The sequence below is a fragment of the Eschrichtius robustus genome, chromosome 14, assembly GCF_028021215.1.
Source record: "Eschrichtius robustus isolate mEscRob2 chromosome 14, mEscRob2.pri, whole genome shotgun sequence".
Taxonomy (NCBI): domain Eukaryota; kingdom Metazoa; phylum Chordata; class Mammalia; order Artiodactyla; family Eschrichtiidae; genus Eschrichtius; species Eschrichtius robustus.
Window position 1 is genome coordinate 1,418,245 of NC_090837.1, and position 24,176 is coordinate 1,442,420.

A 24,176-nucleotide genomic window follows, 5' to 3' on the forward strand; every position below is an offset into this window, starting at 1 on the left:
GGCCCTGTCTGTTCATTTATTCTTTTGATTTGTTTAGCTGCAAACCAGACTCATTTTTCTGTGGACTGGAATAGAGCTGACAATATCGATAGTTTATTACATCACTATTAACAGCTGATCATTTATTCCTACTGTGGTTTTTCACTCAGATTTATATCTAGCATAAAGCACCTTGTTTATTTTTCTGAGGGACTCTGAGGCTTTACTTAATTGATTACAACAATTGACCTCCAGCCCCCAGATTTGTTTAAAAGAGTACACACTCTAACTCAGGGCACACAGAGCAACATTTCTTTACCTGAATTTTGATTTTTCGTTTTTCTGAAAGTTAACAAGTTTTAAGGGGCTTTTGACCTAAGCTATTCATCTTTTATGACAAATTGTTTGGGAACATAGTATCTGAACTTTAAAGGTTAGCAGGGATAAAGCTAATGTTCACTTTTCACTTTCACTCACTGGCTGTGTTCCTGGGGCAGGAGCTGGACGTCACGGCATCCTGCCTGTAACAGGACAGTGATAAACCTGCCTCCCGGGGGTCCTGCAGGTCGAGGGGGCCTCGCGTGGAAAGTGCTCAGACGGTGCCCAGCTCACGACAGCCCCAGCGCGTGGGGCTTCCCCCGTGGAGCGGCCGGGACAGGTGAGAGCAACACCGGTCCCCGTGCCCGATGTGAGACGTGCCCCTGCCGGGCTGAGTCTGCGCAGTGTGAAGTAGAGCCTCTTCTCTGCTGGCACTTCTGAGACTGAACGACTGTGTTCTCACCAAATCCACGTGTAATTCCTAAGAATTCAAGTATATGCATTTTGCCAGAAAAAAAAGAGAGAAACAATTCAAATTGAGCTGCAAAATTAAATTTACACATGTACTTTTTATGATACGCTGTTCATTTCAGTATGTATTTTGCATTCTGAATACATTTGCATCTATTCTGTACGCACTTTGCAAAGCTGTTGGGTATTGTGTGTCATGGCTGATCTCAGAGGTTTGTAAAGGGAGTTTTGCCCAAGCACCCTCTGTGCCAGGACGCAGCCCACACGGTGCACGAATCCACCATGTAAGGGAGGAGCCATTCGCGTCTCAGTAGGAGCATGAAGATACACAGCCAGCAAGCCTGCCAGGCAGCCCTCCCTCACCCTCGGGGGCAGCGGCCCCACCGGCACCTGCCTCTTGGCTTCTTCCCAAGGGCACATATCTGAACTCACACAACTTGACGTGGACGTGTGACGGCCTCGACTACACAGCGAGGCCACTGCGGTCGTCCAGGTGGGAGGGGACGGCTGCCTGGACCAGGACAGCAGCAGGGGACCTGGGGAGCGCGGATCAGACCTCCCTAGTGGGATGGGGTGGAGAGGAGTGAGGGGACGGCCCCTCCAGGCCCGTCACTGTTCTCTCCTGTCCAGGGCTGAGGGAGGGTAACCTGTGGATAACCCCCTCCATCATCTGTCCTCTGTGGACCAGACGCTTCCTGCCACCAGCTCTGTGCCCCCCACTTCCCTGGCAGCCCCCAGGCGCGTTAGGAAGAGCAGGGTCTGCTTTCACACTCGCCACGACGGAGTGCCCACGAGCTGCTGGCCGCGGGTGCTGTGCGGGGTTCCTCACAGTAGGAACACCTCTGCAGTGTCGCTCTGGCTCTGGCCCCTAATTGCTTCTTGGCTCCCTGAGCAGGGCCAGCCCCTCTGTCTATTCCTTTCCTGTCATAGGCGGCTCTCTGTGTAGCCAGGGCTGGCTCCCCGCAGGGACCTCCCGGGTGACACCGGGGCCGCTGCAGGTGCTCCAGCCAGACCCAGATCCCTCTCCCGGCTCCAAGATCCCATTAACCCACTACCCATTCACCCAACAAGTATTTAATGAGCACCTACTGTGCACAAGGCAGCAGGGAAGGGTGGTCCCTGAACACAAGCACCTGCATCTAGAGGGGACCGTATGGACCAGAGGTTACCTTGTCAGCTGTGCTGAGCGGATGAAGGAGGGGACAGCCCAGGGGACGTGACCTCAGGGACACAGGGGACGAGCACTTCCCAGAGGAGGGAGGCTGGAGCAGAGACAGGAGGGCTGGGGAAGGCCCAGCAGAACAGCAGGGGAGGCTTGAGGGCAGAGGGGCAGGAGGTCAGGGCCTGAGGGGGAGGGACTTGGTGACTGGGGACAAACAGGGTCCAGCGAGGCCGGACCACAACCCGTGCTGGGGAGGGTTGGGGGGGCATCCCAGGGCCCTGTCGGCCTCAGTGCTTGGATCTCCTGCTGACACAGCTCCCCAGCCCCCATCCTGCTCTGCTCTGCATCCGGGGCTGTGGTCCGTGGACGTGCTCCCCTGCGCAGGACCCTGCCAGCTCCTGACCACGGGGGCTCCACTGGGATCCGAGGTGGGAGGGGCCCCTGAGCAAGGAGGTCTCCCTCCAGCTCCCCCAGCTGCCCTGCAGAGCCCCCTCCTCGGGCTCCCACCCCTGCTGGTGCCATCCGCCACAGTCCTGGGGTCCCCAGGTGTCCTTCCACTGTGGGCGGTGGTCCAGCGCCCAGGCTGCTCCTGGGCCCGGCCCCCCTCGCCCCCTGCCCGGGAGCTGTGCGGAGCTGGCCCTGCAGTGGCTCTTCTCTGCCATCACCCACGGTCTGCCCCTCCAGCCCGAGCCACCCCCTGCCCTCCCAGCTCTGCCACCTCGGGTGTGACCCAGTCTCCACTTTTCTGCCTAGATCCTGCCTTTACCGCCTTTGAGGTTGGCAGCAGAGGGAAACCACTGAAGGGATTTTAAGCGAGAAGATGACTTTATTCAGTTCAGTCTTGAAAGATGACTCTGGCCACCGAGCAGAGAATGGGCTGGGTGTGGGCGGAAGTCAGGAGCCTGCAGGTAACCTGACAAAGGTGACAGCGCTTGGGAGGGTAGCAGTGCAGATGGATGAAAGTGGACGCATTCCACAGAGGTTAGGACATGGCACCCAGAGCCCCAGGAGGTGAACCCCATGGGGTTGGTTGTACAGAAGGAACGCCTGAGGTTCAGAGGCACGACCACTCCCTCAGCACCGTCCACCCTGGAAACCCGGAGAGGGGACCGCCTCCACTCCGGCGCCCACCCCTGCTGACCCCTCGCCTTCTCTCAAGGCCACCATCACAGATGGGGCCCCATTGTCCTGACTCTACACTCTCTCTATTTGAGGCAAAATTGAAACACAATGAGAAATGCAGAAAAACATCGCTGACACCACTGACCTGGCTTCAACCAGCATCCCTCATTTTTAGTCTCCGCAGAACGGTCTCCGCGCACAGTGTCGATGTCCTGATGTTTCCCTGCACGAAGGCCTGCGCAGGGCTGGGGGCGCTGGGGAGGGAACTGTGGGACCCCCATCCCTGTAGGCTCCTACCCAGGCGGGGGACAGGAGGACGGTGCTCTTCCCGGGGCTCCTACAGGTGGGCGGGAGGAAGGACAGCGGGGAAGTGGACACAGGGAGCAAATGCCGGGGGTCCTAGAGCTGCACACCCGCCCACCTCCACAGGGTCTGGGTTTGCACCAGTGAAGGGGCCTCGGACCCCCTGCTCAGGCCTGTACAGACCCAGGGCTGTGAAGGCTCCGAACTGCACCCCACAGAGGAGAGGCCATCGACCCATTGCCAGACCATTTGAGCTCATGGCAGGTATGCTGTGTGCAAGGTGGGGAAGGCCCAGGTGGGGGGGTGAGGGCGGGACCAGGCTGGGGGCGGGTCAGTCCAGAGGGGCGGGGCCAGGGTGGACGGGTGGGGCGGGGCCAGGGTGGAAGGGTGGGGCAGGCCTGAGGGGCAGGGCCTCCACTGTTGTCTTGTGCTGATGGGGGATAAACAGAATGATGTCCACTTTGGAGGGGCTTCCGTTGGTCTCACAGCCGCTTTCTCACTGCTTCCATCTTCATCTTCTTTATGGGACCTCAAGACAAATGTGGTGAACTAATCACACTGCACAGACTATGTGTCATTTGTCTGCAGGTGGATTCCATCTGGTTTGATTGTTTCTTTATTCCCCTTTAATCCATTCCTCTTCTGCTCTTAGGAAATCACAAAATTGTGTTTACTGGTATTTAATTTTTATTGAATTTTTATGTTATTAATTTGAGTGTGTTTATTGAGACTCTTTCCTAAGAGTTCATTCCTAGGAAATCCTTGAACTGTGTTTAATGACTATCTTTTTATTTGAATGTGTTCTTGTAAAATGTCCACTGTTGTTTTGTGGGCATACATGTTAAATAACGATGGCATTGTGTTATATATTTCATTCTGTTTATGACACTTTATTTTTACAAATAATTATGTTATTTATTTATTTATTTATTTATTTATTTATTCTTGGCTGTGTTGGGTCTTTGTTGCTGTGCGTGGGCTTTCTCTAGTTGCGGCGATCGGGGGCTACTCCTCGTTGCGGTGTGTGGGCTTCTCATTGCAGTGGCCTCTCCTTGCGGAACAAGGGCTCTAGGCGCGTGGGCTTCAGTAGTTGTGGCACATGGGCTCAGTAGTTGTGGCACACAGGCTTAGTTGCTCCACGGCATGTGGGATCTTCTTGGACCTCCTTGCTCAGGGGCCCCTCCCACCTCGAACCCGTGTCCAGGGAAGCCCGGAATGTGGGCTCTTAGTTGCGACATGTGGGATCTAGTTCCCTGACCAGGGATTGAACTCAGGCCCCCTGCACTGGGAGCGTGGAGTCTTAACCGCTGGACCACCAGGGAAGCCCCCAAAATAATTATGTTTTGACCAGATGCTCATGTTGCTAAGTGCACAGTGCCTGCCTTGTTTTTCGGGCTGCATCCTGCTCCGAGGCGGGCACCCACCACGCTTTCCCTCCACGTTCCCAGGAAGCCTCCAACTCCGGCCACCACACGCACGCTCAGAGAACATCCTCTTACACGTCCCTCGTGGACCCGTGTCAGCATCTCCCCGGGCTTGTGCTTGGGGGCAGGGGAGGGGGGACCCCTGCCAATAGTTTTCCTGTACTTGGTCTGACTAAATAATGCCAGGTTCCTCTCCAGGACGGCTGCTCCCTCTACCCTCCCGCCTGCCGGGCACTGGAGTGTCTGTGTCCCCATCTCCTTGGCAACACTGACAGTTGCCAGCTTCCTAATTGCTGCCAGTCTATTAGGTGTAAACGGATATCACTTTGCAGGGTTCATTTGCATGTCCCTCATGACCAACAATTTGGAGCATCTTGGCATAGGCTTGTTAGTATTTTGAGGTTTCAATCGCTGATGATTATCTGTTAATATCTTCACGTCCATTTGTGGGAATTCTCTCTTTCTCTTGTTGATTTTCACAGTTACATTGTGTATTCTAGTGTTGACTGTTTACCAGTTTCAAGCATTACAAACATTTTCTCCCACCTGTCAGTGGTCTGTTAATTTTGTCCATGATTCCCTTCATGAACAGACATCCTTACTTAGATGTAAGAAAATTAATCATTTAACGATCTGGCTCATACTTTTTAAATTCATTTAAAATATACTTGCCAGCTACATGTTCACCGGCATCCTATATAACCTGCTATTTTATTTCCTTTCCTGTGTAGGTTTGTAATCCACCTAGATCCCACCTTTGTTAGCGGTGTGGGTGGGGACTTAGTCTCATTCCTCCGTTTATACACCTGGTTTCCCACCACCAGTTTCATACCATCCATCCTCTGTACCTGCTTGTGGAGCCAATTTCACCACTGTCTTTACAGCCATCCTGTGAACACGTTATTTAGCTTGTTGGTTTTGCTGCAATATTCTAGCTTTTGTTGACTGTGCCCCCTTAGGGGGAAGCCAACCAGAGTCACACAGAACAATGGAAGCATCACCATCAATGACAAAGACGCCTGGCACACGCTCAGCTGCATGCTGGTGGAGGGCACGGCCGTGGGGTCCAGGAGGCCAGCCTGACCTGGACCCCAGAAGCAGATGCTGCAGTGAGGACCCGGGCATGAGCCATGCGGTCAGAGGCTCTCTCGGGAGAGCTGGTGAGGGACCAGGAGCCAGGCTGGGAGGGGACAGAGCCGAGCAAAGTGTGGTGTCCACGTGGCCCTCAGTCTGTGGCCTCAGTGCGACGGTACCGGAGCAGGGAGTGTCACCACGTCTCTGGGAAAGCTCGGGAGCTGAGTCAGACCCCACACCCGACACTGTCATCGGTTAAAGGCAGAGTCGTGATGCTAAGTGTTTAACAACTGCCCCTGTGGGGTGGGAGAAGTTCACAGCATTTGTCAGTTTTCTGTGGCGTAGATATTCTCCCCCAGGACTCATTTTGAAGCTACCAACTGGCTCATAGAGTTCCTGAAAATTTAAGATGTAAAAATCAGCTCTCACAAGCTGGCATCTGCTGGCCTCAGGCCATTTCACCCCCCTGTGATATGAGCACATGTGGCTCAGCAGCCTGAGGCCGGGCCATGTCCTAAGAGCAGTGCAGGGGCAGCTGGAACAACGGGAGAATGCAGAGCCGAGAGGGTGCTGGGGATGGAGGGGTCCCAAGGAACTGAGTGGCGCTCCAGCCCCCCCTCCCCTGGCTGTGTGCCCTCAGCTTTCACCAGGGTACTGTGATGCTCACAGCAGCTGCTGTTTTTTAAAACAACTATGTTTTATTGGGTAACACTGGTTTATAACATTATATAAGTTTTAAGCGTACAACACTGTACTTCTACTTCTATATACTTTACAGTGTGCTCACCCCCAAAATTTTAGTCTCCATCCCTCACCATACACTTGATCCCCTCTACCCTCCCTACCCGCCTAACCCCTTTCCCTCTGGTAACCACTACTCTGTTCTCTGTATCTATGTTTCTGTTTTGGTTTGGTTTGTCTTGTTCATTTATTTTGCTTTGTTTCTTTCTTTGTTTGTTTTTGGCTTTTTGGTCTGGTTTGTTTTTGGTCTGGTTTTCAGTGGTGCTGATAACAGTGTGACAGATGCATAAACGCCCACACTGAGCCCATTCCCCCGAGTTGCAAACTGCAGGGGCTTCTCAGCCCCCATGGAGGTCGAGGGGTGCTAGAACCTTCGTGCATTATGTTCCACAGATGAGCAGGAGGCACCAGTGAACGTGCGGGAAACACACAGTTGTTTTTGCTGCAGCAACTTGGCAGGAGGGAATGGACGAGGATCAGAACTCCCGAGGCGAGCTGCAGGAGGGGCGGGTGTCTCAGAGTGCCGCACCTCGTCCCCCGGCATCAGCCGTGCTGGGTCCCAGCACGACCGCCCACATGCTGCATTCTGCTCTTCCCTGGCTCCTGCCTGCAGAGTCGCAAACCTACCCCGAGGCTGCCGTGAACCCCCATGTTCCCAGGAGTGTAGAGGAGGTGGGCTGAGGCTGGGAGAGGGCTCTGGGAAACGTCTGCTGTTACTTGCTTACCCTTCATTGGGTATCAACATGGGGTTCTGCTTGGAGCCCACACCTTACTCATTAGATGCATTTTTTTTTTAATTGAAGTATAGTTGATTTACAATGTTGTGTTAGTTCCTGGTGTACAGAAAAATGGTTCCGTTATATATATATATATATATATATATATATATATATATATATATATATATATATATATATATATATTCTTTTTCAGATTCTTTTCCATTATAGGTTATTACAAGCTATTGACTCTAGTTCCCTGTGCTATGCAGTAGGTCCATGTTGTTTATTTTATATACAGTAGTTCGTATCTGCTAGTCCCAAACTCCTAATTTATCCCTCCCACCACCCCTCCCGCTTGGTAACCATAAGTTTGTTTTCTATGTCTGTGAGTCTATTTCTGTTTTGTAAATAAGTTCATTTGTATCATATTTCAGGTTCCACATATAGCTGATATCATATGACATTTGCTTTTCTCTGACTTAGTATGATAATCTCCAGGTCCATCCATGTTGCTGTAAATGGCATTATTTCGTTCTTTTTATGGCTCAGTAGTATTCCACTCCATATATATGTACCACATCTTCTTTATCCATTCCTCTGTTGATTGACTTTTAGGTTGTTTCATGTCTTGGCTATTGTAAATAGTGCTGCTATGAACATTGGTGTGCATGTATCTTTTCTATATCTCTGGATATATGCCCAGGATGGGATTGATGGATCATATGGCAACTCTTTTGTAGATTTTTAAGGAACCTCCATACTGTTCTCCATAGTGGCTGCACCAATTTACATTCCCACCAACAGTGTAGGAGGGTTCCCTTTTCCCCATACCTTCTCTAGCATTTGTTATTTGTAGACTTTTTAATGATGGCTATTCTGACTGGTGGGAGGTTTTCCTCATTGTGGTTTTGATTTGCATTTCTCTAATAATTAGCAAAGTTGAGCATCTTTTAATGTGCCTATTGGCCAACTGTATGTCTTCTTTGGAGAAAGAAGTATTTCCACACTGACCTTGGGAATTTCTGTGTTTCCTCTGGTGTGCATACTTTTAACTTGTATGTCTTTCTAATTCCCCAGCTCTCTATCCTCTGATCAGGGATGCTTCCATACTTACTCTGGTGTGTATAATCTGAACATATATGTCTCCTTAATTAATAAACAATTGTGTGTACATTTACAAAGAATGTCTTTCTTTTTCTCCACATCTGACTACTCTTACCTGGATTGTCTCTAGCCAGGAGTGTCTATCCTGACCTGGGTGTCACTCCAGTTTCACAGGTATGTCTCTACTGAACTGGATTGTCTCTAATTCCTAGTCTACTTAGTTTTTCAGGTGTGTCTGCTCTGACCTTGGTTGTATTCCTTATTCCCCAGGTATGTCTGCTCTCACATGGGGTGTCTCCATAATTCCCAAGGTGAGTTTAATATGACCCAGTATGATCCCTACATCCCAGATATGTCTACCCTGACTTAGAATTTCTCTTTAAACCCCAAAACTACTATTCCTACCTGGGAGATGTACCTGGTTCCCCTGGTGTGTCTACTTTGACCAGTGAGGTTTTCCTGTAACATGGGTGTGTTACTTTGACCTGGTATATCTGCCTAATTCCCCAAGTGTGTCTATACTGATGAGGATGTTTCTCTAATTCCCAAGATGTTTCTATTATAAACTGGGGTTTTGATCTAGTTGCCCAGGAATGTCCAAACTTAAAAATTATTTCTCCAAAATTCCCCAGGTGTATCTAACTAAAGACTTGAAACTCGTTAGGGGTGACCTTATATGTTTCAAAATATCTAAAATTACAATAAGAATCTATAGGGCTTCCCTGGTGGTGCAGTGGTTAAGAATCTGCCTGCCAATGCAGGGGACATGGGTTAGAGCCCTGGTCCAGGAAGATCCTACATGCCGCAGAGCAACTAAGCCCGTGCGCCACAACTACTGAGCCTGCCTTCTAGAGCCTGCAAGCCACAACTACTGAGCCCATGAGCCTAGAGCCCATTCTCCGCAACAAGAGAAGCCACCGCAATGAGAAGCCCATGCACCGCAATGAAGAGTGGCACCGCTCACCGCAACTAGAGAAAGCCAGTGCGCAGCAACGAAGACCCAACGCAGCCAAAAATAAATAAGTAAAATAAATAAATTAAAAAAAAAAAGAATCTAAAACTCTTTACCAGAGTTATATATTAAACAATTGCATAGCCTTAGACTATTTACTATCTGAACAAGAAGAAATATACATTATTGCTAATACATCATGTTTTGCTGATATAAATAACTCAGAAAAATCAGAAACCATTAAAAATTATGCAAAACAATGCAGATTGACTTTGAAAAGTAAAAACTGAATCCAATTATAAACCATTTGATATATTTTTTTAACATCTTTATTGGAGTATAATTGCTTTACAATGGTGTGTTAGTTTCTGCTTTATAACAAAGTGAATCAGCTATACATTTACATATATCTCCATATCTCCTCCCTCTTGCATCTCCCTCCCACCTTCCCTATCCCACCCCCTAGGTGGTCACAAAGCACCAAGCTGATCTCCCTGTGCTATGCAGCTGCCTCCTACTAGCTATCCATTTTACATTTGGTAGTATATATAAGTCCATGTCACTCTCTCACTTTGTCCCAGCTTACCCTTCCCCCTCCCCATGTCTGCAAGTCCATTCTCTATGTCTGCATCTTTATTCCTGTCCTGCCCCTAGGTTCTTCATAACCATTTTTTCTTTTAGATTTCGTATATATGTGTTAGCATACAGTATTTGTTTTTCTCTTTCTGACTTACTTCACTCTGTATGACAGACTCTAGGTCCATCCACCTCACTACAAATAACTCAATTTCGTTTCCTTTTATAGCTGAGTAATAGTCCATTGTATATATGTGCCACATCTTCTTTATCCATTCATCTGTTGATGGACACTTAGGTTGTTTCCATGTCCTGGCTATTGTAAATAGAGCTGCAATGAACATTGTGGTACATGACTCTTTTTGAATTATGGTTTTCTCAGGGTATATGCCCAGTAGTGGGATTGCTGGGTCATATGGTAGTTCTCCATTTGATATTTTAGTTGTTTAAATTTGGGCAAATGTACACCTTGGCTTTGGAGTATTTTTTCAAACACTTGATATTATCCTCCTTTTAATCATATTAATAATATCCCTTTTGTGTTGTATTTTCTCATGCGTCCTCGGTGCTTTTCAGCAGTCACTGACTAATCAAATGATCCCCATGTGAATCGAACAACAAAAACTACATGAACAAGAATCATCAGAAGAACCTACTGAGATTCTGGTTTATGATCTTCAGATGTCCACAGAGGGAAGTTAAAAAAAAAAAGTGTAGATATTTTAGAATGTTTTTGAACTTAATTGACTACCAGTTTAAAACAAGTAGGTTTAGGGCAATATATATGAACCACATGGTAACCACAAATCAAAAGCCTACAAAAGATACTCAAAAACTAGAGAGAAAGGAACTCAAGCATACTACTAAAGAAAATAATCAAACCACAAGGAAAGAAACTAAAAGAAGAAGAAAAGGTCATTAAAGAACTACAGAAACAACTAAAACACAAGTAACAAAATTGCAATAAGTACATACCTAACAATAATCACTCTAAATGTCAATGGACTAAATATTCCAATCAAAAGACATAGAGTGGCTGATTGGATAAAAACCAAAACCCATCTATAGGCTGCTTACAAGAGACTCACTTAAGAACTAAAGACACACACAGACTAAAAGTGAGGGGATGGGAAAAATTATCTTATTCAAATGGAAACGACAAGAAAGTGGGGAGAGCAATATTCATATAAGACAAAATGGACATTAAAACAGAGTCTATAACAAAACACAATGAAGGGCATTATAAAATGATAGCAGGGTCCTTATAAGAAGAGGATATAACACTTATTAACATATTTGCACCTAATATAGGAGCACCTAAATATAAAGCAAACATTGACAGACATAAAGGGAGAAATTGCCAGTAGTACAATAATAGGGGACTTTAACACCCCAATTATGGGACTTCCCTGGTGGCACAGTGGTTAAGAATCCACCTGCCAATGCAGGGGACACAGGTTCGAGCCCTAGTCCAAGAAGATCCCACATGCCACAGAACAACTAAGCCCGTGCGCCACAACTACTGAGCCTGTGCTCTAGAGCCTGCAAGACACAACTACTGAGCCCATGTGCCACAACTACTGAAGCCTGCACGCCTAGAGCCCATGTTCTGCAACAAGAGAAGCCACCTCAATGAGAAGCCCACACACCAACGAATAGTAGCCCCTGCTCGCCGCAACCAGAGAAACCCCGCATGCAGCAACGAAGACCCAACACAGCCAAAAATAAATAAATAAATAAATAAATTTTTTAAAAAAACACCCCACTTACTTCAATGGGCAGATCATCCAGACAGAAAATCGATAAGGAAACTGTGGTCTTGAATGACACATTAGACCAGTAGGACTTAATAGATATCTACAAGACATTCCACCCAAAGAGAACAGGTACACATTCTTTTCAAGTACACGTGGAATGATCTCCAAGATAGATCACATGCTAGGCCACAAAAGAAGTCTCAACAAATTTAAGAGGATAGAAATTATAACAAGCATTTTTTTCTGACCACAATGGTATGAAACTAGAAATCATTACAGGAAGAAAAATGGGAAAAACACAACATGTGGAGACTAAACAACATAATACTAAAAAATCAATGGGTCAATGAAAAAAATCAAAGAAATCAGAAAATACCTTGAGACAGTCTCTTCAATAAGCAGTGCTGGGAAAATTGGACAGCTACATGTAAAAGAATGAAATTAGAACATTTTCTACACTATATACAAAAATAAACTCAAAATGCTTGAAGACCTAAATGTAAGATAGAAACCATAAAACTCCTAGAAGAAAACATAGGCAGAACACTCTTTGACATAAATCATAGCAATATTTTTGGATATGTCCCCTAAGGCAAAGGAAACAAAAGTACAAATAAACAAATGGGACCTAATTAAACTTAAAATCTTTTGCACAGGAAAGGAAGCCATTGGCAAAATGAAAGACAGCTTACTGAATGGGAAAAAATATTTGCAAATGATATGACTGGTAAGAGGCTAATATCCAAAAATATATAAACAGCTCATACAACTCAATATCAAAAAAACAAACGACCCAACTTAAAAATGGACAGAAGACCTAATAGATATTTTTCCAAAGAAGATATACAGATGGCCAATATTGCTAATCATCAGAGAAAGACAAATCAAAACCACAATGGCTACCACCTCACATCTGTCAGAATGGCTGTCATCAAAAAGTCTACAAATAACAAATGTTGGCAAGGATATGGAGAAAAGGGAACCCTAGTACACTGTTGGTGTGAATGTAAATTGGTGCAACCACTATGGAAAATAGTATGGAGGTTTCTCAAAAACTAAAAATAGAACTACCATATGACCCAGCGATTCCACTCCTGGGTATATATCTGAAGAAAATGAAAACACTAATTTAAAAAGATATACACACCCCAATGTTCATAGCAGCATTATTTACAATAGCCAAGATATGAAAGCAACCTAAATGTCTATTAACAGATGAATAGATAAAAAAGATGTGATATATATATGTATATGGTATTTATAGCACTTATTATATATATCTAGTGTAAAGTATATATATATATATATATATATATATATATATATATATATATATATATATATATATATATATAGATAGATAGATAGATATATACATATATACATGTATATAGATAGATATATAGCACAGAATATTACTCTGCCATTTGCAACAACATGAATGGACCTAGAGGGTATTATGCTTAGTGAAATAAGTCAAACAGAGAAAGACAAATACTGTATGTAATGACTTATATCTGGAAACTAAAAAATAAAACAAATTAATATAATAAAACAGAAAGAGACTCACAGATGCATAGAACAAACTAGTGGTTACCAGTGGGGAGAGGGAATGGGGGAGGGGCAAGATAGGGGTAGGGGATTAAGAGGTACAAACTACTGTGTTAAATAAATAAACTACAAGGGTATATTGTACAGTGCAGGGAAATACAGCCATTAGTTTATAATAACTTTAAATGAATTATAATCTACAAAAAATAATGAATCACCATGTTGTACATCTGAAACTAGTGCAATATTTAAATCAACTATACTTCAATTTTTAAAAAAGACTCATAGTTATGTAACCAAAATTTAAAACTGTCCTGATTCCAGAAATTCTGACTCTGATTTTGAACAAAACTCAAGCTTATTCATGTCAGAATGACATTACAGCTTTCAAGCTAATCAGCTACAATCAAGTAAGCTCATGTAATGAAAAGAGATGTAAGTTTCTGGTAACCAAGCACAATAGAAAACAGTGAATGTACTTTCACGTTCATGTTTTATAAGCTATCTGTAACTACCGAGAGTCAAGTTTCTTCGCCATTTCACTTTGGACGTTTCCCTGTTTACAAAAACTTTTCTTCTCACTCAATAAAATATTCATATAAAGAAAAATTCACTAAATTTACTTTTAATAGTAGACATACCTGGGATTAGAAAGACATCTCAGGTTAGTATAGACACATCAGGTGAAGGAGGGAGACACCACAGATCAGGGCAGTTAAACATGCAGAACAAAGGAGACATCCTACAATAAGGTGGACATCCCTGGGGAACTAGGGAGACATCACAGGTGAGAGGTAAGACACCTGTGGAAATAGAGAGACATCTAAGGTCAAGGTAGACACACCAAGGAAATTAAGGGAACAACTCAGGTCAGAGTAGACATAACTGGGGAATAACGGAAACATCCCAAGTCAGGGTTGACAAGCTGGGAGAATTAGCAAGACATTAAAGGTTAGGGGAGACACACCTGGGAAATTATTGTGACATCCCAGGTCAAGATAGAAACTCATATGGAATAAGGGAGACATCTCACATCAGTGTAAACACATCTTAGGAAATAGGGAGATATACCAGTTCAGTGTAGACATACCTGAGGAATTAGGTGAGACATTATTGATAATACAACTGGGGAATAAAGGAGACTTCCCAGGCCAGTGTAGACACATCTGGGGATTTAGAGAGATATCTGAGGTCAGAATAGAGACATATGGGGAAGAAAAAAAAGGACACATGCCAGGTAAGGGTAGACACACCTGGTGAACTAGAGAGATAATCCAGCTCAGAATAGTTACACTTGGGGAGTTAAGGTGACATCCCTGGTTATGATTGACATTTCAGTGGAAGAGAGAAGACATTCCTTGTTGGGGAAGACACACTTGGGAAAATAAAAAGACATCACAGGTCATAGAAGACAAATCTGTGGAATCAGACATCTTAGTTTACTGCTGACACACAAGTGTATTTAGGCAGGCATCAAAATTAGGATAGATACACCTGAAAATTTGGTGAAACATTCCAGTTCTGTGTAGACACACCTAAAGAATTAGGGAGCCATTCCAGGTCAGGGTAGAAACACCTGGGGAATTAGAGAGTCTTCCTTGTCAGTGTAGACGTATCTAGGGCATTAATGAAACATTCTAGGTCAGAACAGATATTAGATATCCCAGGTGAGTATAGACACACCAGGGTAATTAGAGAGATGAACCAGAATTGAGGTAAGAGGTAAATGGGCCCCTGGACAAAGAAGTTGGTGTCGGTCAAGCAGAGTAAATTGGAGCTTTGTTTTCCCCAGACACTCCAAGAATAAAGTTAATGGCAGGAGCTGAGCCCTGCTGGAGTAAAGAGATAAGATGACCACATCTGCCACTCCTGAGGTCAAGGAAACCTCCCTGACTGTACATGCGTAGGAAGGCTCCTCAGGGGTCAAAAAGGGCGGGGGCGCCATCTCGTAATAGGCATTGTCAAGCCTCCCACAGGCCTCTATGCTGGATCCATCTTGGCAAAAATATGCACACGCATATTGGGAGAGACCTAGGACATGTCAGGTGTGGAGAAGAAAGAAGATAACTGGTCAAAGGTACACAAAGACCCAGAAGAACTGCCCTTATATAAATGATTTAACCATCTCTTTATTGCGTTCCTCCTCATTAGGGAGAATGCCCACACCACTTCTCTGCCTTGCTTCTGTCTTAAATAAACCGTTTCTCTGTGTGCTCTCCCACATGTTGTGCTATGTCTCTGATAATAAATTTTGTACCTGTTTTTGCAGTTTTTGCCTCTTTGAGAAATGCATTTTTCAAATGGGGCAAGAGCCAGTGCAACTTTGTCTCTATCCTCTAGTCCCTGGTGGACCAGTGGCTAGGATTCCTGGTTTTCAATCAGGCTATCCAGGTTCAATTCCTAGGCAGGAAACTAAGATCCTGCTTCAAGACCATTCACTGCTGTCTCTCAAAAAACAGAATCAGGGTTGACACATCTGGGAAAATAGGGAATCATCCCAGGCCAGTGAAGACATACCTGAGGATAAGACATCCCAAGCCAGACTAGACACACCTTTGGTATTAGGGAGATATCCAAGGTTACTACAGAAATACCTGGGTAATCAGGGATACATCCAAGTTCAAGACAGACACACCTAGTGACTAGAGAAAAATCCCAGGTCAAAGTAGAAACACCTTGTGAATTAGGGAGACATCCCAAGTCAGTATTCTCAAAACTAGAGTATTGGGGGACACTCCAGGCCAGTGTAGATATACCTGGGGAACTTGAAAGATGTGATAGGTTCAAGTAGATGAACCCGGGGGATTAAGGAGAGAACCCCATTAAGTATAGACCCCCCCTAGGGAATAGGGAGACATGCTGGGTAAGAGTAGACACACCTGGGGAATTAGAGAGACATCCCAATTCAGTGTAGACATACCTGGGGATTGGCAGACATCCAGAATCAGGGTAGACACACCTGAGGAATTAGAGAAGTATCCAGGGCTAGTACAGACACACCTGAGCAATCATGGAAACATCCCAGGTCAGGATAGACACACCTGGGGAATTTGGGATATATCCCAAGTCAGGGTAAACACACTTGTTGAATTAGGAGACATCCCAGGTTACAGTAGAGACACATGGTGAATAAGAAAGACATCCCAGAGTAGGCAAACATGTAGAAATAGGGAGACATCAAGATGAGAGTGGAAATTATAGAGACAGTAGAGGTCACTGTACACCTTAGAAATTATGGAGACACACCAGGTCAAGGTAGACACTACTGGAAAATTAGATAGTGTACCATGTCATAACAGACACCTGAGAAATTAGGTATACATCCCAGATCAGTGTAGACACACTAGAGATTTAGGAGGTCATCTAGGGGTAGTGGAGACACAGCTGGAAAACTGAGACACTCCAGATCAATATAGACACACCTGGGTAAGTAAGGAGAGCAACAAATTCAAATAAGCCATACCTGGGGAATACAGAGATTTCCCAGGTAAAAGAAGAAACATTTGGAAAATTAGGGAGACATCACAGTTCAGAGTAGACACACCTAGACAAATAGGGTAAAACCCTAGGTCAGAATGGTCACGCCTGGCGAGTTAGGGACACATCTCAAGTCAGCTTAGATTCATTAGGGAATTAAGTATATATATCCCAGGCCAGTAGTTACACAACTTGGGCACTGTTGAGAAGGCCAGAGCAGGGAAGACACACCTGGGGAATAAGGGCGTTATCTTAGTTTGAATAGACACACCAGAGAATTAGAGCAACATTCCAGCTAAGAGTTGTAAATCAAAACACCTAGAGAGATATCACAGGACAAGTCTGACACACTGGAAAAGCAAGGAGACATTCCATTTCAGGGTAGACACATCTTTACAAATAGAGGGGAAAAAAACAGGTTAGAGCAGAAACACCTGGGGACTTATGTAGATATCCCAGGTCAGAGAGGATACACCAGAGGAAATAGAGAGACATCCCAGGTCAGTGTAGACTCACCTGAGGAATTAGGGAACCATCTGAGGTCAGTGTAAACACATCTTTGGATCTATGAAGATACATCATGACACAGTAGACATACCTAGGAAACAAGGGGACATCCCAGGCAGTGTAGCCATATTTCAAAATATGAGACATCCAGATCATAAATGGCACACCTGGAGATTTAAGGGAGATAGCCCAGATCACTACAGACACACATTGGGGAAAAGGGTTAACATCCCAGGTTAGGGTAGACACTCTCGGGGAATTAGACATTCTAAATTAGAGTAGGCTGGGAGAATTTGAGAAACACCCAGGTCAAAGAAGGCACATCTGGGGAAATAGAATTTCAGACTAGAATGGACACAACTGGGGACATATGGAGACAAGTCAGTATATACACTCCTGAGGGAATTAAGAGACATTATATGTCACTAGACTCACTGGAGAACTAGGGAGACATCCAAAGTCATAGTTAGATGGGGAATTAGGGTCACATCCTAGGTCACAGCAGAAATATTTGGGGAAAGGGAGACATCTCATGTCAGCGTGGACACTATTGAGAAATAAGGATATATGCCAGTCAGAGAAGATGCACTTAGTGAATTTGGGAGACATATAATGTCAGGGTTGACACACCTGGGGAATGAGGAAGACATCTCAAGACAGGGTAAATCGAACCGGGGAACTAGAGAGAGATCCCAGGTCAGGGTAGACACATATGGTTTATTATGTAGACATACCTGGTCAGGGTTGACAACCTAAGATATTAGGCAAACATCAATAAACATCCAAGCTAAATATAGACACTCAAGGAATTCAGGAGTTACCCAGGTTCAGTGTGGGCACAACTGGAGAATTAGGGAAACATCTTTGGTCAGTGTAGATATTACAGAGGTTTTAGGGAGCCTTTCCAGGTCAAGTAAACACACTGGGGAACTAGAGATTTACTAGTTCAGAGTAGACACTCCTGGGGAATTAAGAAGACAGCAAAGGTCAATATAGACACCCTTAAACAATTAAGATACATCCCAGGTCTGGGTAAACACACCTGGGGAATTAGGGAAACAGGTCATGGTAGAAAAACCTGAAAATTTAGAAAGACAACCAACATCAGGGTAGACACAACTGGGGAATTACGGAGACATCCCAAATCAGGTATGAAATTCTAGGGACTTTGTGAGACATCCCAAGTCAAGATAGACAAAACTGTTATTAGGGGGACAACCAATATCAGGGGAGAAATATCTTTGAAATTAGGGAGATAACCCAAATAAGTTTGGACAGATCTGGGGAATTAGGAAGAAATCCCAGGTCTGAGAAGAGAAACCTGGGAAAGTAGTGAGACATCCCAGGTCAGGATAAACAACCTGGGGAATTAGGGAGCTATCCAAGCTCAGAATAGACACATACACTTGGGTAATCAGGGATAATTCATCGGTCAAAGTAGACACAGCTGATGAATTAGAAAGACATCCCAGTTCAGTGTAGACGCATCAGGATAACTAGGCAGATATCCAAAATTAGGGTGGACACATCTGGTGAATGAGAGAAACATCACAGGTCAATGTAAAGACACCTGAAGAATTGGAGATACATACAAGATAAGGGTCAACAGCCCTGGGAATTAAGGAGACGTTGCAGGTCTAAGTAGACACACTAAGGGAATTAGAGAGACATCCCTGGTCAGTGTAGACTTACCTAGGTAATTAGGAACATACTAGGTCAGAGCAGAAACGCATGGAGAATTAGGGAAACATCCAAGGTCAGGATAGACACACCTGAGGATTTAGGGAGACATCTCAGGACAAATTAGACACATTGAAGTATTAGAGACACCTCAGGTCAGATTACACACAATAGAGAATTAGGAAGTCGTGCCACATCAAGAGTAGACACATTTAGAGAATTAGTGAGACATGACTGGTCAACGTGGACACACCTAGGTAATTAGGTATATACCCCAGATAAATAGACGTATCTGGGGATACAGAGTTGTAGATGCAACTCAGGAATTATGGAGACATCTCAGGCTAAGGTAGACAAATCTGAGAAAATGAGGATACATCCCAGGTCAGGGTAGACACAACTAGGTAATTAGGAAGACATCACAGGTCAATATAGACACAAGTAGGGATATAGAGAGACGTCACAGGTCACTGTAGGCACATCTGGATTACAACTGTTGTATCCCAGATCAGGTTAGACATACATATGGAAGTAGGGAGATATCTCAGTCAGAATAGTCAAAACTGGGGAAGTAGTGAGTCAAAACACACAAATATGCGCAATATGAAAAAGATTCTAGGACACAGTATACAAACCTGGGGAATTAGGGACACATCCCAGGTCAGTGTAAACACATCCTGGTAATTAGGAATATATCCCTGGTCAGTGTAGAAAAATAGGGAATAAGGGATAAAACTCATATCCCAGTAGACACATTTGGAAACAATCCAGATCAGTGTAGACACCTGAGGCATCCAAGGTCAAAGGACACACCTAGAGAACTAGGAAGACATCCCAGGTCAGAGTTGGGAAATTCTTGGAAATTAGGCAGTCAGACCAGGTCAGGGTAGACAAACCAGGGAATTAGGAAAACATTCTAGGTCAGTGTACACATTTAGGGAATTACTGAGACATCCCAGGTGAGCATAGACACACCTGGGGGATTCGAGAGACAACCCACATGGCGCACCTGGAGTATTAGGGAGCTATCCCAGGTCAAAGTAGACTCACCTGGATCATTACTGAGATCCCAAATTAGTGTAGACAAACCTGTGCAATTAGAGACATCTGCGTCAGTGTAGACACAATTGGGAAATTGGGAAGACATCCCAGGCCAGATATGCACACTGAGTGAATTAGCAACACAACCCAGGTCAGTTTATACACACACGGTATACTAAGGAGACATCCCAAGTCAATATAGACACAGGAAGGACTAGGGAGTTATCCAGGTCAGAGTAAACACACCTGGGAAGCTAATGAGTCATCTCAGTCTGTGTAGACACACATGGGTAATTAGGCTGTTAACCCATGACAGAGAAGAAACTCCAGGGAACTAGGGAACCATTCACGGTCAGAGTAGACACCCCTGAGGAAGTAGAGTTACCCCAGGTCACAGTAGACACACTTGGGAAATTAAGAAAGCTTTCAGGTCAAGGTAGACGTGCCTAGGTCATCAGAGAGACATCCTAGGACATAGTGGACACACCAGGGTATTTAAGGAAACATCCAGGTCAGTGAGTCACACCTAGGGAATTAAGGAGACATCACTGGTCAAAGTAGACACACCTGGGAAATAAGGGGGAAATTGCAGGTCAGTGTAGACACATTTGGATAATTAGGAAAAATCCCAGGCCAGAGTAAGCAAGTCTGAGGAATACGGGAAATATTCAATGTCAGGGTAGGCATAGCTGGGGAATTAAGAAGACATGCCAGGCAAAAGTAGACAATCCTGAGTACCTAAGGAGATATCCCATGTCAGAAGAGACATCCTTGAGGTTTCATAGAAATACAGGTCAGCAAAAACACATGGGGAATAAGGGAGACATTACGTGTCAGTGTAGGCACACTGGGGGGACTAGGGAAACCTCCCAGGTCAGTGTAGACACTTCTGAAGAATAAGGGTATAATAGCAGATCAGAGTCGACATATTGGGGAATCAGGAAGATTTCCCAGGTCAAAGTAAACACACCTGGGGAACTGGGGAGACATCCCAGGTATAGATACACCTGGGGAAATTTAGTAACATCCTAGGTGAGGGCAGACACACCTGGGAAACAAGATAGGCTTGCCAGGTCAGGGTAGACACACCTGAGGAACATAGGAGCCTTCCCAGAAGACAGTAGACACATCCATATCTTAAGGTGTGTAACTTGTTCAGAGAAGACACATCTGGAGAATTAAGGAGACATCATTGGTTAGTTTAGACAAAGTGGGGAATTAGGAAGACATCCAAAATCAGGGTAGAAGCCCTTGGGGCATTATAGAAACATACCAGTTCAGTGTAGAAACATGTGGGAATAAGGGAGATACACAAAGTCAGTGTAGACAGACCCATGGAATTAGGGAGACATCCCAGGGCAAAATAGTAGCACCAGAGCAATTACGGAAACAACCCAGGTAAAGTAGACACACCCATGAATTAGGAAATCCCAGGTCAGAGTACACACATCCAAATTAGGGAGATCTCTCATGTCAGAGAGAACACCCGTGGGAAATAAGGGAGACATTCTAGGTCAGTGTAGATGTGCCTGAAAAATTAGGGAGGCATCCTGGGTCAGTGTAGACACACAAAGATTAAAAAGAAGATAGTTCAGGGGAGACATCTCAGGACAAGGTAGAAACACATGGAAAAGTAGGGAGATATTCCAGGTCGGAGCATACACACCTTGTGAATTAGGGAGACATCTCACATCAGGAAAGACACACTTGGGGAATATGGGAGACATCCTTTGTCAGAGTAGACATTCCTGAAAATCATGGAAATAACCACAGTCAAAAACCACAACTCATGCACTTGGGGAATAAGAGAGATATCCCAGGTAATAGTAGACATACCTGGGAATTAAAGAGACATCCCAGGTCAGGGTAAACACATCTGGGGAATTAGGGAGACATGCAAGGTCAGTGTAGGTAAAACTGGATTATTAGGGAGGCATCCAAGGTCATAGTAGAAACATCTGGGGAATTAGCAAGACCTCCCAGGTCAGGTAGTCCCACTGGGAAGTAAGCAACATCACAGATCTGGGTAAATATGCCTGTAGAATTATACACACATCCCACTTCACTGTAGATGAACCCGGGAAATTAGGGAGACATATCAGGTCAGTGTAGACACAACTAGGGAATTAGAGAAAAAGCCCAGGTTGAAGTAGTCACACCTGGGGAATTATGGAACCATCCTAGGTTGGGTTGACACACCTGGGGAACTAGAGAGGCATCCCAGAAAGAGTAAAGCAGTTGGGGAATTAAGGAGAAATTTCAGGTTAGAGTAGACGCTTCTGGGGAAATAGGGAGGCGTCCCAGGTAAGCTTAGACATACTTGGGTGATTTGGGAGAAATCTTATTCAGGTGAGACAAAGGGTGGTATTAGGGTGACATCCCAGATCAAAGCAGACACATGTGGGGAATTAGGGCAGAGGCCACAGGTCAGGGTAGACACACATGGGTAATTAGGGAGACATCCCAGGCTAGAGCAGACACCTCAGGAATAAGGGGGAAATCCCAAATCAGAATCTTCACACCTAGGAAATAAGGAAGATGTCCCAGGACAGTGTGGACACACTTTTTCTGATTCTTCCTGTACTGCTCCCTGTGCACATGGGGTTTAAATTCTCCTCAGATAGGCTGTCCTTTTTAAGTGTAACATCTGGTCATTTGGGATCTTCGAAACATCTGGAAGTCTGTAATGGCTAGAGAATCTAATCTCAAAACACTACAGTTGATAAAGCTTCAGGAGATGAATACCATAAGCTGCCTCTTCACCTCCTTTCCTCATGGGACCAGCTCATTACAGAATGCGCAGTTGTCATGGTAACAGGTGCCAGACAGGAGGCAAAAATTCCAAAAAGCTTGGAGAAGATAGTTTTATAAGTCACTCCGGGCTGCCAGTGACTTAAACCTGATTCTTTCTCGCTTAAGCAGCAAACAGGGTTTTTTCTGTTTTGGTTTTTTTTTTTGCTTGCATTTTTGAAAAGGCCATGTTAGTACCAATTTCAGACAGAGCTGCAGTCAGGGCTCTGTAGTAGCATGAGGACCACAGTCTCTTTAGCACATAGTTCTGCCTTCTTGATTAAAGTCATTGTCAAGCTTCACATGTCATCACCTGAAAGGTTCAAACTCAGATCATCATTAATATCAGCAGGCCTAGACTTTAAACAAAAAAAATTACCAGTCATTTTATGAAAAATACTACACAAGAAGAATTATTGAAACAAGAAGTTCAATAACATACTGTTTTCCACAGTGACTGCACCAATTTACATTCCCACCAACAGTGTGGGAGGGTTCCCTTTTCCCCACATCCTCACCGCAGCTGGTTAATTTTAATGAACAGGGAGTTAACCCCACAGAGCAATAAAGCCACGACCTCCCCCCAGACAGAGGCTCCCCTCAGCAGGAACCAGGATTCTCAGCATCTGCTTCCCCTGCCCCAGCCTTGTCGCTGTAAATGAGCTTCGTAAGTGTGCTCGGGCCAAAGGAATGTCATTTTACAAGTATGTAACGGAAAGTCGTGATCCTAGTACAAATGTTATATTATTGGAGGATACTGCAGCAGTATTGGGAGTGACAATAGCAGCCACTTGTATGGGCCTTACTTCTATAACAGGCAATCCACTGTATGACAGCCTAGGTTCTTTGGGTGTGGGCACCTTATTAGGTGTGGTCTCAGCATTCCTCATCTACACTAACACAGAAGCACTCTTAGGGCGATCCATCCAGCCAGAACAAGTACAACTTGTTCTTACTTGAACTCCTGGAGAACGACCCATCAGTAAGGGCAATTCATGATGTTAAAACCACAGATCTAGGATTAGGGAAAGCAAGATGTAAGGCAGAAGTAGATTTCGATGGACAAGTTGTTACAAGATCATATTTGGAAAAACAAGATTTTGACCAAATGCTACAAGAAATTCAAGAAGTGAAGACTCCTGAAGAACTAGAGACCTTTATGCTTAAACATGGAGAAAATATGATTGATACTTTAGGAGATGAAGTAGATAGACTTGAGAAGGAACTGAAAAAACGAAATCCTGAAGTTTGACATGTAGATTTGGAGATATGATAGACTTGATGGAATGAATCACCTTGGAGGGAGCCTTGGAAACAAGTTTGCCAAGACTACTTTCCCACACTGAAGGGGTCAGTGCCATTCAGAAGCCGTTTTGTTTTGTTTTAAGAGAGAGGAAATATTTATGTAAAGGACAATTCAACAGT

At 44.8% G+C, this 24,176-nt stretch overlaps 1 pseudogene; it reads left to right on the plus strand.

Moving 5' to 3' along the window:
* Nucleotides 1-2,750: 2,750 nt before the first annotated feature.
* On the plus strand, nt 2,751-24,024 carry LOC137776965 (proton-coupled zinc antiporter SLC30A9, mitochondrial pseudogene; annotated as a pseudogene).
* Nucleotides 24,025-24,176: the final 152 nt, after the last annotated feature.